A 12,624-nucleotide genomic window follows, 5' to 3' on the forward strand; every position below is an offset into this window, starting at 1 on the left:
GTGTCTCAGTGGAAAATGAAAACAGACAGCCATTTCACTCAAAGTCCATAACTGGACGTGCATGTGGACGTATTGCTCCTGCCAGTGAGTGAGTGTCCGGGAGCTGTCGTCCACGTCAGAGGCTCCTGCTATGTGCAGAGAGAGGGCAGAAGTGAGGACGTGGATTTTCTTGGCACCAACGAGGTGGTCGTCAAGGACTCAAGCACCTCACGGCAGGGTAAGGTGGAGGTAAGGGCTTAGTCACGACTCCTAGATGTGTTCAGTCCTGGCCTGTGGCTGGATGGAGGGAAGGGAACTGCCCTGGGGAGGTCCAGTGACCAGAGTCGCAGATGCTTGGGGTGAGCTGCCGGTTGACAGAAGCCTGTGCGCTCTGGGGCGGTGGTGGCCAGGGTTCAAGGACACTGACAGAACAATCCCAGCAGCAAATTTAAACACCGATAAACTCCACAAGGAGCTCCACAGAAGCGAAATTGGGACTGTCTTACAAAATAAAGCCACCAAAGGCTTCAAGGAGCCCCGCTACACAAACCCTTGCATTTATTCTTTCAAGCCAGATCATCTTGATAGTTTCACAAGAGTTTGTGAAAATGGACGCACAGGAAGAGGGCCTTTAAAAAGCTCATGATTTAGGAGAAGCATCTCCCCCGTGGGTACTTCAGTAGACGGCAGTGGTGAACACAGTTGCCCTTTGTGGAACGTGTTGGGCTTTTTTAAAACAAATTTTGTGTTCTGACGCGTCCTGCTAGAAACAGTTTTCCCGAATGCAGCTATTTTTGTTCAGAATCATCTATGTTCAGTTGCTCTGAAGATGAAAATCATAAGCATCGTGAAGCTGTTTTGCACCTTTTTTTTTTTGCTAATCGCAGTCTTCCTGTGTACAGAATTCATTGTGCATGGTCCCAAACCAACTCTTGCCAATCCCTGTCCCTATGTCCCAGCATGCAGCAGAGCGGTGGGTTTTGCACGCGCCACGCCGCCTGGGAACGGCACCTCTTGCTGTCAGGGGGAGATGCTTGCCGAGGCAACTGGGAACGTGCATCCCTCTCTGTGTCATCCCACCTGCCCTTCCCGCTTGGGGCTGAGGCCACAAAGTTTTTCAAAGCCAAATTGCTATTCCTTTGAAGGAAGCATCTGGTCCTTTGGCAGCTCTGCGGGAGTCATCTTGGTCGCTGGAGAGTTTCTCCTGCGTGGATCACATGGTTTAGATATTGAAAGGGTTTCTGGCATTTTCATGTCCCAGTTTCTGGGCATGAAAAATGTGAAAAAGCTAAAGTCTGTTTGCACTTGCAAAGCCTCTGAAGTTTTTAGGGCTAAAAAAGAAATCTTCCTTAAAAAAAAAATAAAATTCTTCTTAGTGGTGTCTTCTTACCTGCATTCATGGATGATTTTTTCTACTGCCTAATTTTAATATCCATGTAGCTTGGTGTTTATCCTGGAGAGAGGCCACAGTCGGAATTATAGAGAAATGGAACCTAAAATATTTTAAGGTTTTCTTAGTTTTAAGTATTTCAAAATTCAGCAGTATTGATTGAGCAACAATTATGTTCCAGGCATATTTATACCATGTTAGAAAGTTTGTTAAGTTCTTCATTCTCAAACTTCAGAGAGCCTTCACAATGCAGGTGTATTAATCCATTGTATGTTGCTATAAGGAAATACTTGAGGCTGGGTGCTTTGTTTAGCTCATAATTTTGGAAGCTGAAAGTTCAAACAGCATGGTGCCAGCTCTGGTGGGGGGTGACTGCGATGCAGAGTGACTGCATCACATCATGGCGAATGGATTGTGTTTGGAGCATGTGTAAGAAGAGATCCCATATTGAACAGGAAGTCAGAGTGAGAGGAAGGACAAGCTCACTTGTTGAGAGAACTAATCAAGTGTTCCCACAAGAATGACACTAATCTGGGCTGGGGATGTGGCTCAAGTGGTAGTGCTCTCGCCTGGCATGCACGGGGCACTGGGTTCGATCCTCAGCACCACATAAAAATAAAATAAAGAAGTTGTGTCCACCGAAAACTAAAAAATAAATATTAAATAATTCTCTCTCTCTCTAAAAAAAAAAAAAGGAATGACACTAGTCTGTTCTCCATGACATAAATACCTCTCACTAGTCCCCACCTCTTAAAGGGTCCTCTACTCTCAGCATCACCATGCTGGAGACCAAACTTCATAGAACCCTTTTGGGGACCAGACATGAAATCCATGTCCAACAATGGCACCAGATCATTGGAATTTCCACATGTCTTTATTTTATTAAATATGGCTGCACATTGCATGCATCTGCCTGACTTTGATGTCTTAAATCATGATTCAGTATGCAGCTACCAAATAGATCTTGTACATTTCTCAACTGTTCGTCCATTCATTTGTCAATCATGAGATATCCCCAGGCAGGCAGGTCAGTAGGTCTGTAACTTGCTTTATCCACCTTCTAGTACAGCATTCATTTATGTAGCAAAAGCCTATTGTGAAGCCAGGAACAGTGGTGCCTGCCTGTCATCCCAAAGGCTCAGGAGGTTGAGGCAGGAGGATCAGGAGTTCAAAGCCAGCCTCAGTAAAACAGAGGTGCTACACAACTCAGTGAGACCCTGTCTCTCAACACAAGGCAAAATAGGGCTGAGAATATGAGGATATGGTCCAGTGCTCCTGAGTTTAATCCCTGGTATTATAAAAAGAAAAAAAAAAGCCTAATGTGGACCTACTGTGTGCTGGTCCCTGTGGTAGACACTGCTTTCTTCTTGCAGTTTACGTTTTAGTAGCCCAGATAGTGAACAAACACAAGACATTTCAGAACTGGATGTCTGTGTATTATAGAAAAATAGAATGGGCAGTGGGGACATGTTCGAGAAGGACGCAGAGTTGAGGATAGCCACACGGGAGTGGCTGGGGAGGCTGCCTGGGGAGGTGACATCTGGCCTGAAGACAGAGAAGTTACCTACACTGAGGTTTAGGGAAGAGCTCTTCAAACCAAGGAAGCAGCAGGGAGACGGGCCATTCTTCTTGCTGGTTTGAGAGACAAAGAACAAAGGAAGAAGCTGGTGTGGCCGGGGCAGAGGGGCAGAGTGGGCCCTGGCAGGTCAGCGGGATGTTACAGGGGTCAGCGGACGGGGAGGAGCCGAGCAAGACGGGCCCAGAGAGTGGGCAGGGTGGTGGGATCTTCCAAGGCCCCAGAGGTGATGGTGACGGGTGTGACATTTACTCTAAATGCAGAGGGAAGCCACGGGGAGTGTAAAGCTGGGGGAGGACATGAGTTCATGAACACCGCGGGCTTTGTTGGTCAGTCCACGACGGTGATCGCGTGGAAAGCCTGTGTGCGATCACATGCTGCTAGCCCTGCGCTTGCCACGGCGCCGGGATTCCTCCTAGAGGTCTGGTGGAGAGCAAGAAGAAATGTCTTATGTAAAATGGGCCAGTGAGTTCTCTCTGTGTGTCTCCAACGGTTTAATATTCATCTGGAGAAGATCTGTGCAGGGTTAGCCACGTGCGGGCCTAAGTTGGTGGGAGCAGGCCGTGCCAGCTCTGGCTGAGGTCCTTCCGTAATTCTTTGTGTCTCCCCTGAGGCCACCTGTCAGAATATGACATATCCGCAGAGGCCAACCTGGATTTAATGACTAGGAAGCCATGGGATTTATATGATTTGGGGGCACACAGGGGCTCTTCTCATGCCACTTCCAGGGATAAGTGGCACGGAGGCTATTTGATGGATTGGACAAGCATCAACCCTGGCCTCAGCTTCCTGCCTGTCACAGAACACTGAGGATCGGGACACTCGGCATGCTAGGGTTAAAATCACGACACTCCTGTTACCCTTCACAGAGTATTCTGCTTAGCATGACGCTGTTCCTGAGATACTTTGCCTCTAGATATGTCATCCTGACTGATGACGGAGGTGTGTTCCAAGGTGTGTGTCAGAAGCACCACCCCCCAGTGACCACCCGTGGTGGAAGCCATGCCTTTGGGATAAGGTCCACTGGGTAGTCTCGGTGTCAGCCACATTCTTGGTGCCAGAGAATACCAGTGGTTTTTAAGAGGCTCTTACTGAGCCCTCTGTCGAGGTGTTATTTGTAGCCCTGCTGAGCACACGTGACTTCTGCCCTCATGGGTTATGCATGTGCATGGTGTGTGGTGGCTTCTCTGGGAAGATCCAGGGCCCTCGGTGGCTTTCACTGCCAAGGTGAGATGGGAGGCTGCAGCCCTGAAGATGGTGTAGCTGTGCTCAGCATCCCCGGCCTCACGGGTGCCCTGGGCCTGAGCAGTCGGGATTGGGCGTGTTCCCGACACTGAATCCACGGGATTGGGTGTTTTCACTTCTCCCCTTCAGAGAGGAAAAGAACTAGCCCGGGAAGTTCCCTTTCCCACCATTAAGGAGCTCCACCACTGAACGCACTCAAATTCGGTGTGTATGTTTTAATACTATAAACTCGATGATTTTTTTTCTTTGGTACCAGGGATTGAACTCAGGGGCACTCCACCACTGAACCACATCCCCAGCCCTATTTTGGATTTTATTTAGAGACAGGGTCTCACTGATGTGCTTTGCACCTCGCCATTGCTGAGGCTGGCTCTGCATTTGTGATCCTCCTGCCTCAGCCTCCAGAGCTGCTGGGATGACAGGTGTGCCCCACCACGCTCGGTACTTGATGACTTTTAAGAAACTCAATAATAAAATTGGGTTGTAGTTGAGACAATGATGACGCAAGACCAAACCTACTCCAGAGATTTTAATGTTTTGTTGCTAGTATCAACTTTTCTCGTATTGCATAACCGAATTAAGATTTTTTCTTTTAAAGAATTTGGATGATGTTTTATAGTGCCAGAGTAATTCTTTGTCTTTTCAGAAATTCTCTTTTCAGTAAAGGCTCACCTTCTATAGAGACCCTGAGTGTTTTCCTAGGGTAAATATCTAGCAAGTCGAGGAACCGGGCCCAACCCTCCTGTGCCAACATGCGGCATGTGTTTCCACCCTGCTCCGTGCTGGTTTCCAGGAGGAAATCATTAAGTGCCTGTTGTGGTTCAGATGTGGTGTTTCCAGAAGCTCACGTGTGACACGATGCAGGAAGGTTTGGAGGAGACATGACCGGGCCATCGCCTTAACCTGATCCGTGAATGATCCCTGATGGGATTGACTGGGAGGTCAGTGGCTGGAGGAGGTGGCTCACTGGGGACGTGGCTTTGGGGTATATATTTTGTGTCTGGAGCGTGGAATCTCTCTGCTTCCTGATACCATGTGAGCTACTTCCCTCCGCCACCTTCTCCCGCCCCTGATGTTCTGCCTCATTCCTCGAGTCCCAGGGCCTGGAGCCAGACCTCCAAAACCATGAGCCCCTGAATAAACCTCTTCTCCTCGACAGTTGGGCTGGTCGGGTGCTTTAGTCTCAGCAGCGAAAAAGCTGACTCACACAGTGCAGAAGTCGACGCAGTTTGACTCTTTCCTGTTTCCCAGTGTTAAGAGTGTCCTGGGGCTTCTTTTGCACCGGTGGTTTAGAAGTCCATCGAGAAGGGTGCAGCCTCTCGAGGACCAGGAGCTTTTGGAATTGACGTCGACGCCTGTCACTTTTAGAACTATAGGCTGGGATTTGATAAGATGCGGTTTTAACCACCTTCAGTCTCATCAAGGCACGCGGAAGACTGTTGGATGGGGTGGTAATGAGAAGGAAAGGGTGAAGGGATTGAAACCTTTTTCTTATATAGACCTCTGCATTCTGTTTTTGGAATTCCCATGGTCTGTTTTTACTTTGACAATCCTGATAAAGGGAGAAAAAGAGTACAGTCCTGTCACAGATAGGGTAGGCAGGAGTTGGGACACAGCAGGTCCCCACTGCTGGAGATGGGGCCCTGGGAGCCCACCTTCCCGCTCCTTGGAAGGAGCCATCACCGGGGCTCTGGCCTCCTGGGGGGGCGCGTCTGCTCCATCGTAGCTGAGGCTGACGCCCAGCCAGTCTCTCACCCCACCCGCCTCCCCAAGCCCTGAATCCCCGTGTTCACACTCTGCTTTCATCTGCGACGGGCCAGGAGAAAACCCTTTAAAGAAGAGCCTGCTGGTCAGCGGCCGGTGAGTGAAGCCGGTGCTTCCAAGCCCCAGCCCCGGGGAGCTCCCACCAGGCAGGTGACCTCGGAGCGCGGCTCTCCTCGGGGTGCAGGGTCACCCTCTGATGGAACTGTTGGATCCAGGGTGTCTTCTTTCCTCCCGCTGCTAAGGACTAGAGAAAGTGTCCCGGGCATTGTTTTCCGGGTGCCCCTCGTGGACAGCAGGGAGGTCCCCAGGAGCACTCTTTGCTTTGGAGACTCCGTGGTGTAAAGGGATCGCATCTCTGCCCACGACACTCTTTTCTGGAGCAAAGGAGTGCTGCTGCGGTCTTTGGGTCGGAGCTCTTTCTCTCTGTGGGGCACTCACGAGAGCCTCCGAGGAGCGAGATTCCCAGGGACTCGCCACACTTTGTTTCTTTAAGATCACCGTCGGGGGGGGGGGTTAAGCAGTTATTGTGCTGGTATTTAATAATCCCGGGCAGGCCGAGGGTCCGACGTGGAGAAGCCTGGCGTGGAGAATGAGCACCGGCGGACACGTGAGGGTGGTCAGGCACAAGTGGTCACGGAGGGAGCTTCCAGTGGAAGGGCGTCGAGGGTCGTGAAAGGCGGAAAGGTTATGGGTCTCAGGGGCAGATGACCCTCCAGGTAGCATGGCACGCGTGGGTACTGGACGTGGTGGGTGGCGCTGCGGCAGGTGACTGCCTAGCTGGGGTGAAGGCAGCCAGTCTTGGAGACTCCTAAGGGAGAGAAGGGTGGAGACTGAAACCAGGTGATCACAGCCATGCGGGGCGCCTCTGCTAGTGGGGCGCTGACGGAGGTGCCCCCGAGAGCAACAGCGAGTCCCCGTCCCAGAGACAGGGTGGAAACGGGCACCTGGGACCTGAGGAGGCAGTGGGCCATTCACGTGCTTCCCGAGGAGGGAACCTCCCTAGCACAGCCAGCCGGGGTGGGATGTGAGGAGAGAGGAGCAGGAGTCTCCACAGAGGTGAGGAGGTGAAGAAAGGCCCGTGAGCGAGCGCCAGGGACCACGGGGCATCAGGCCGGAGTCCTGGGAATCTAGAACGCTGATGCACGCGGGAGAAGAGCTCAGATGGAGCTCCTGAGGGAGGGGGGAGGCCAGGAGTCTCTTACCCCAGGCATGGAGTGCTGGACGTCCAGTCTGGTAGAAGATGCTAGAAGGAGCATGGATTTATAGGCTACCAGGAAGCCCAGGTCGATTTTTGGAACTGGAAAGTGACATAATGAAGGTGGTATTTCATTTACCTTATTAAAATTTTAAGCAGCACTATAAAATGTTTTCTCATTATAAAAGTAAGATGGGTGGATTTCAGGAAAATTCAAAAGTAGAGAAACCATAAAGAAGAAAAGAAGCCTGCTGCCTCGTCCCGGGATCCACAGACACACGTGACATCATTTTACTGCTTGGTTCTGTGGCAGCCTTTTCCGTGCATATATGTGTCCCGGGGAAAATCACAGGAAGAGTTGGGACGGGAGCCCAGCCTCTCCCCCAGCTGCAGTCGGCCGCACCACACCATTCCCTCATGCTCTCCAGTGCTTATAAAAGACGTGAGAAATAAAACCAGAGCTCTCTTTGCAATATTAGCTAACTAAGTGCCTGAGATGGCTGACTCTGTCTTGGGTGTTTCTGTAAATCATTCTTAGAACAAGCACCTGCAGGCCTTCCCTCTTACAGATGGGCATTTGTGTTTTGGGGGGTTAGTTTTGTCTCTGGATTTTCTTATCAGTTGAAGGAACACGTCAGGCAATTTGATGAGTGCTCCAAGGCTCAAATTCTGGAGAGGCTGAGCTACAGATGGGTCCAGGAGGCTGGGCTTAAATCCATGGGAGTAAGCCCAGGCAGCTCCTCTCACCTGGTGGGAATGTGGGCAGGGCTCAGACACAGTGGCTCAGTTGTGTCCCCAGGTGCCACCTCCAGATCCCTCTTACTCACTGCAGAGGACAGCTTGTCTTTGTTTTTCCCTCCTTTTTGGGGGGAGGGGGTCATGTTCCATGGGATTGAACTCAGAACTCACAGGCACTCGGCCACTGAGCCACATCCCCAGCCCTATTTTGTATTTTATTTAGAAACAGGGTCTCACTGAGTTGCTCAGTGCCTCGCTGTTGCTGAGGCTGGCTTTGAACTCTCGATCCTCCTGTCTCAGCCTCCCGGGCCGCTGGGATTACAGGAGAGCGCCACCAAGCTCTGCTTCCCTCCTTTTTCTTTTCCTTTAATGGCTTGGTGAGTGAGTACTTTTCAGGTGCGAAGGTGAAGAGCTCAGAGGTTTCGTTTGAGGTATTGACCGGGAAAGTTTTTCTTTTACCTGTATCATTTCAGAATCCATAGAGATCCAAATTAAATATTTATAAAACAAAACCCCATGAGAGTATCTTTGTAGACCCTTTTGCAGAGCTACACACACACACACACACTCTCTCTCTCTCTCTCTCGCTTAGTCATGTAGTCACGTGCTGTGTAAAGATGATTTGGTCAACAGGGGACTGTGTGTGGCGGTGGTCCCATAGATGATATCCCCTCGTGACATCAGCGCCGTAGCTGTCTGTGGAAAACGGTACGCTCTACGGTGTTCTCAGGATGACAGAGTTGCCTGATGTTGCATTTCTTGGACTGCATCCCTGTTGTGAAGCAAAGCATGATCCCCTCTGTGTGTAAAACACGTGTATTCGTATCTGACCCCTTTGCCCTTACATTTGAATGGCACCCTGATGGTTTTGAATTATGCATTTTCACTAACATTATGAGTTACGTTTTCCTTGAAAACAGATGCCTAGTATTCAGTGACATGACTGTAACACAACTGCTTATTCTATTGGATGTTGAGTTTTTTCCCTCCTAATATTTTGGTTGTTATATGAATGCGTGCCCTGGTGAATGTTTTTGTATGGAAGCCAATTCACACATTGCAGTGTATTTCTTTACTAAAAATTCTTAAAAATGGAATTATTGATTACAGAGTGTCATAAAGTTTTTGATACATTGCCAAATTCCTTTTCAGAAAGACTTACCTGTTTTGTGCCATCACAAGTATGTGAGATCTCTTGTTGCCTTGAACCTTATCTATACACAGGGTTATATATTTAAGTTCTTGACCTGTTTAGGAGGTAGAAATAGTTTTTCTTTATCATTTGTATTTTTCTTTTTTCTTATGGATTACTGGTGAGCTGCGGTTTTTACGTGTTGGGCCATTGCTGCCTGTCTTAAGACTCACCGTTCATGTCCTAACTCATATTTTTAAACACTTTTGTTTACTTCTGACAGCTCTTTACATATGATAATACTTTAACTCTTTCTCTTCTATGTTATATATTTTTAAACTTTGTGGTAATTTCATGATATTTAGAAGCATATGTCTTTGGTCAAATATGTCAATTTTTTTATGTTCTCTTTCATTGCTTTACTGACTAGGAATGTCAGCCCTTATATTTTCTTCTTGTTGTTTTATGACACCAGTTAGGAATTGTTATTCTTTGACTTAATAAATTGGAATGATTTTCTTCTTGTTTTAGGCTCATTGACCACCACCTCTACTCTAGGACAGCTGCTGTACCCTTGGACACGTCTCCGGGGGCAGATAGTGGTCAGGTCTGTTAGCTCCGTCCGTGCTCACCATCACCCAGTAGAAAAGCACACAGTGCATTTTACATCTGGAAAGTTGTGCCCAAAGACATTGGCTTCTTGATGAGGTGACACGCACCCACTGTGTTCCCTTGTTCTTTCATGGAACCAGTACTGACCGGGCCTGGAGCGCTGCACATGCTGCTGTGTATGAGGGTCGGTGGGTGAAAGGGAAGGTCGGTACCCATCAAGGGCTTACGTCACCTGCTGGAATTAAAGCAGACCCCGAGGCTGCAGGCGGCGCTGTCTCCACTCCACCACACTTTCCAGTGTGTCAGCCCAAGGCTTCAGGCAGGGTGCTGACACTTCCGTGAAACGCACTGTCTTGGCCCCTCGTTTGGATAGAGTTGGTGAAGAGCTAGACCAGGCCTTGGCCCGAGCTTCCTCCGAACGCTCCAGCGTGTGTGTGCAAGGGATCCCACAGATCTCAACCTGCTGACGGGGGATTTGGACAGCGACGTAGTAGTGAGGACAGCCTTGGGTGGCTGGGCGTGTCACTCAAGTGCTGTGGAGCCCCTGCTGCTCTGAGGATACAGGCAGATAAGGGACACGGCGATCCCCAGGGGAGTGCACTGCAGGCAGGCATCTGACTCCCTTGCCTGGGCCAGACTTCAGTTTTTAGAGCCAGGCCCCGGGGCTTCACGACACGCATCCATTAAAATAGAGGAGAACTCACACTAAGCAATTAATGTGGGTGACACTTGATCCTGCAGGCATGGTGAACTTGAGTGACCTTGACAGAATGAGGGAACTTGGGTGATAATCACATCTAGGCATTAGGTTGCCTTCTACCTTGGTGTCCAGTGTGGATCTTTTGGGGGTCTCTTTTCACAGGGGCGAGATCAAAAGCCAGGCCATCTATATGGATTCTTTGTTATGGAAAGTATAATTTCCCTCAAAACCCTGTTTTAAAAAGCAATGTTTTCTTCATTGATATTCTGATATAAATAGAGCAGCATTACAGTTTGTCTAGAAAGCTTAGTCTGCAGATTAAAAAAAGAAAACTAGTTTTCTATGAAATCGTATTGGAAGAAGCTAGTCCTTCTAAGGATTTTTTTTAAACTTTTGAAATGAAAAATAATTTGTATATTTGAAAATCGAGGTTTTTGAAATTTTTGTCGGGCTTCATTTCTACACGTAACTTTATTTTTACATTAAGTTTATGTTCACATGTATGTTAATTATATTGCTATGTGTGCCTGTTCAGTCTTTGTTATATGTGGATATTTTATCTAGGATGGCATTTTCTATTTCTACCTCATCTTGAATTATTATTGTATACTTTTATGTGTTGCCATAAAAGTCATTGTTTCTATATATGTGTTTTCTGATTGACAAGTTGAATAAAGAAATTGATTTTTTTCTTGGCATAAAACTAAGCCTAGCGTCATGCAGGAAAACCTTTGGAAAACAAATAGAGCAATCCCCGTGTCAATGCTAATATGTCAGCTTTTCAAGCTACTTGCATGACTGGAGTGATAACCAATCTTAGAACAAGCATTTGATATTGATTTGCCAGTCTAAAGTAACAAGTTACGGCTTCACTTCTTATCGAGAATTAAATCAAAATAATTTGGTGCCCTACATAATATGTATTGTGAGAATTCCCTTGCATGGTTTATGAACTGCAGGGTGGCAGTGGATAAATGTTCAAGAATCACAGGACTTTAGATAAAGATATATATTATTACTACCTAATTTTATTACATATAAATCTTAATTTTATATATACACACACAAAAAAAATATAGTTGAAGAGGTCCGTAAAACGTTTTATGGAACTTGAGATATAAGAATTTGCATCTTTTTATCTATTATTATAATTTATTAATCCTAAGCTTTTGGGGGGCATTTATTCTAAGAAAAAAAGCAAGTGGGAAATGCTGATTTGTTAACAAAAATGCAGACCTTTTAGCAAATCAGAATTGGTTCTCATTCAAAGGTTATGTCAGAAATACAAATCGTATATGGTTTCAGCTTCTCAACATTAAAATGTGAAGTTCCAGTTAGGTACTCTGTTTCACATCCACTTCCACATACTCTTTTTTCAGATTTTAAATGTATTTCAGGAATTATTTATCACCTGGTACATGGTTTGAGTTAATCTCAGAGAGTCGCCAGGACACAGCCCATCACGTATTCCACATTTGTAGGTGTGAGTGTGTGCAGGCCTGTGTCATGGCTCAGGTATGAAGAGTAAAGCCGCAGTGATCACCCCTGAGATATTCAGAGTAAATCCACGGTTGATCTTAAATCTTCCTCTTCTCACTCTCCCTCCTACCCGAGTTTCAGGGCCATAGAATTTTGCTAATTGAATAGTGAGGTGTATTTCTTGCTCCCGCTGTGTGTGGACAGTGTGTTGATGTGGCGGAAGCCCTTCATGGTGCCCACCTCATGGTGTGGGAGTGGGATGGGGGGGTAGGGGGGTGAGGTGGGGGGTAGGCCAGCTGCATCGCCAGGCTTCCGGTTGCAAGGGAGGAGCGTGGAAAGGGCACAGGCAAAGGCTGTGAGTACCTTTCCCGAATGAATTCCCAGCAAGGCCCGATGTAGCCACGTATGAAGGCCTGCTGTATGACTGCAGTTGTGCTGGAGAGCAATAGGGGAATAATGTTGGTGTTTCCTACCAGTCCTGCTGAGGTCAACTGGATCATTGTATGGAGAAAAATTAAAGTGAATTCCTGCATTATATACATCCAAATCAATTATAGACTTTCCCCCCTTGAGCTGAAAGTGGTTTATTGTACACTCTGTGTGTGGGGGGGTCAAATTTAACTCATCGGGTTGATTAGAACCTTGACAAAGTGCAGGTTGTTGATGAAGTCCAGTAGAAGGTTGGCAGAATCCCAGTCTGTCCTTGGGCATGCTCATCAAAACCCTTGCCCTTCTCTCTGGAGCTAACCATTATGCCGAATCCCAAGACTGTGGGTTACGGTTGCTGGGTTTCTATACCATAGAAACAGAACTA

Source organism: Urocitellus parryii, chromosome 12 (assembly GCF_045843805.1).
Source record: "Urocitellus parryii isolate mUroPar1 chromosome 12, mUroPar1.hap1, whole genome shotgun sequence".
NCBI classification, from domain to species: Eukaryota; Metazoa; Chordata; class Mammalia; order Rodentia; family Sciuridae; genus Urocitellus; species Urocitellus parryii.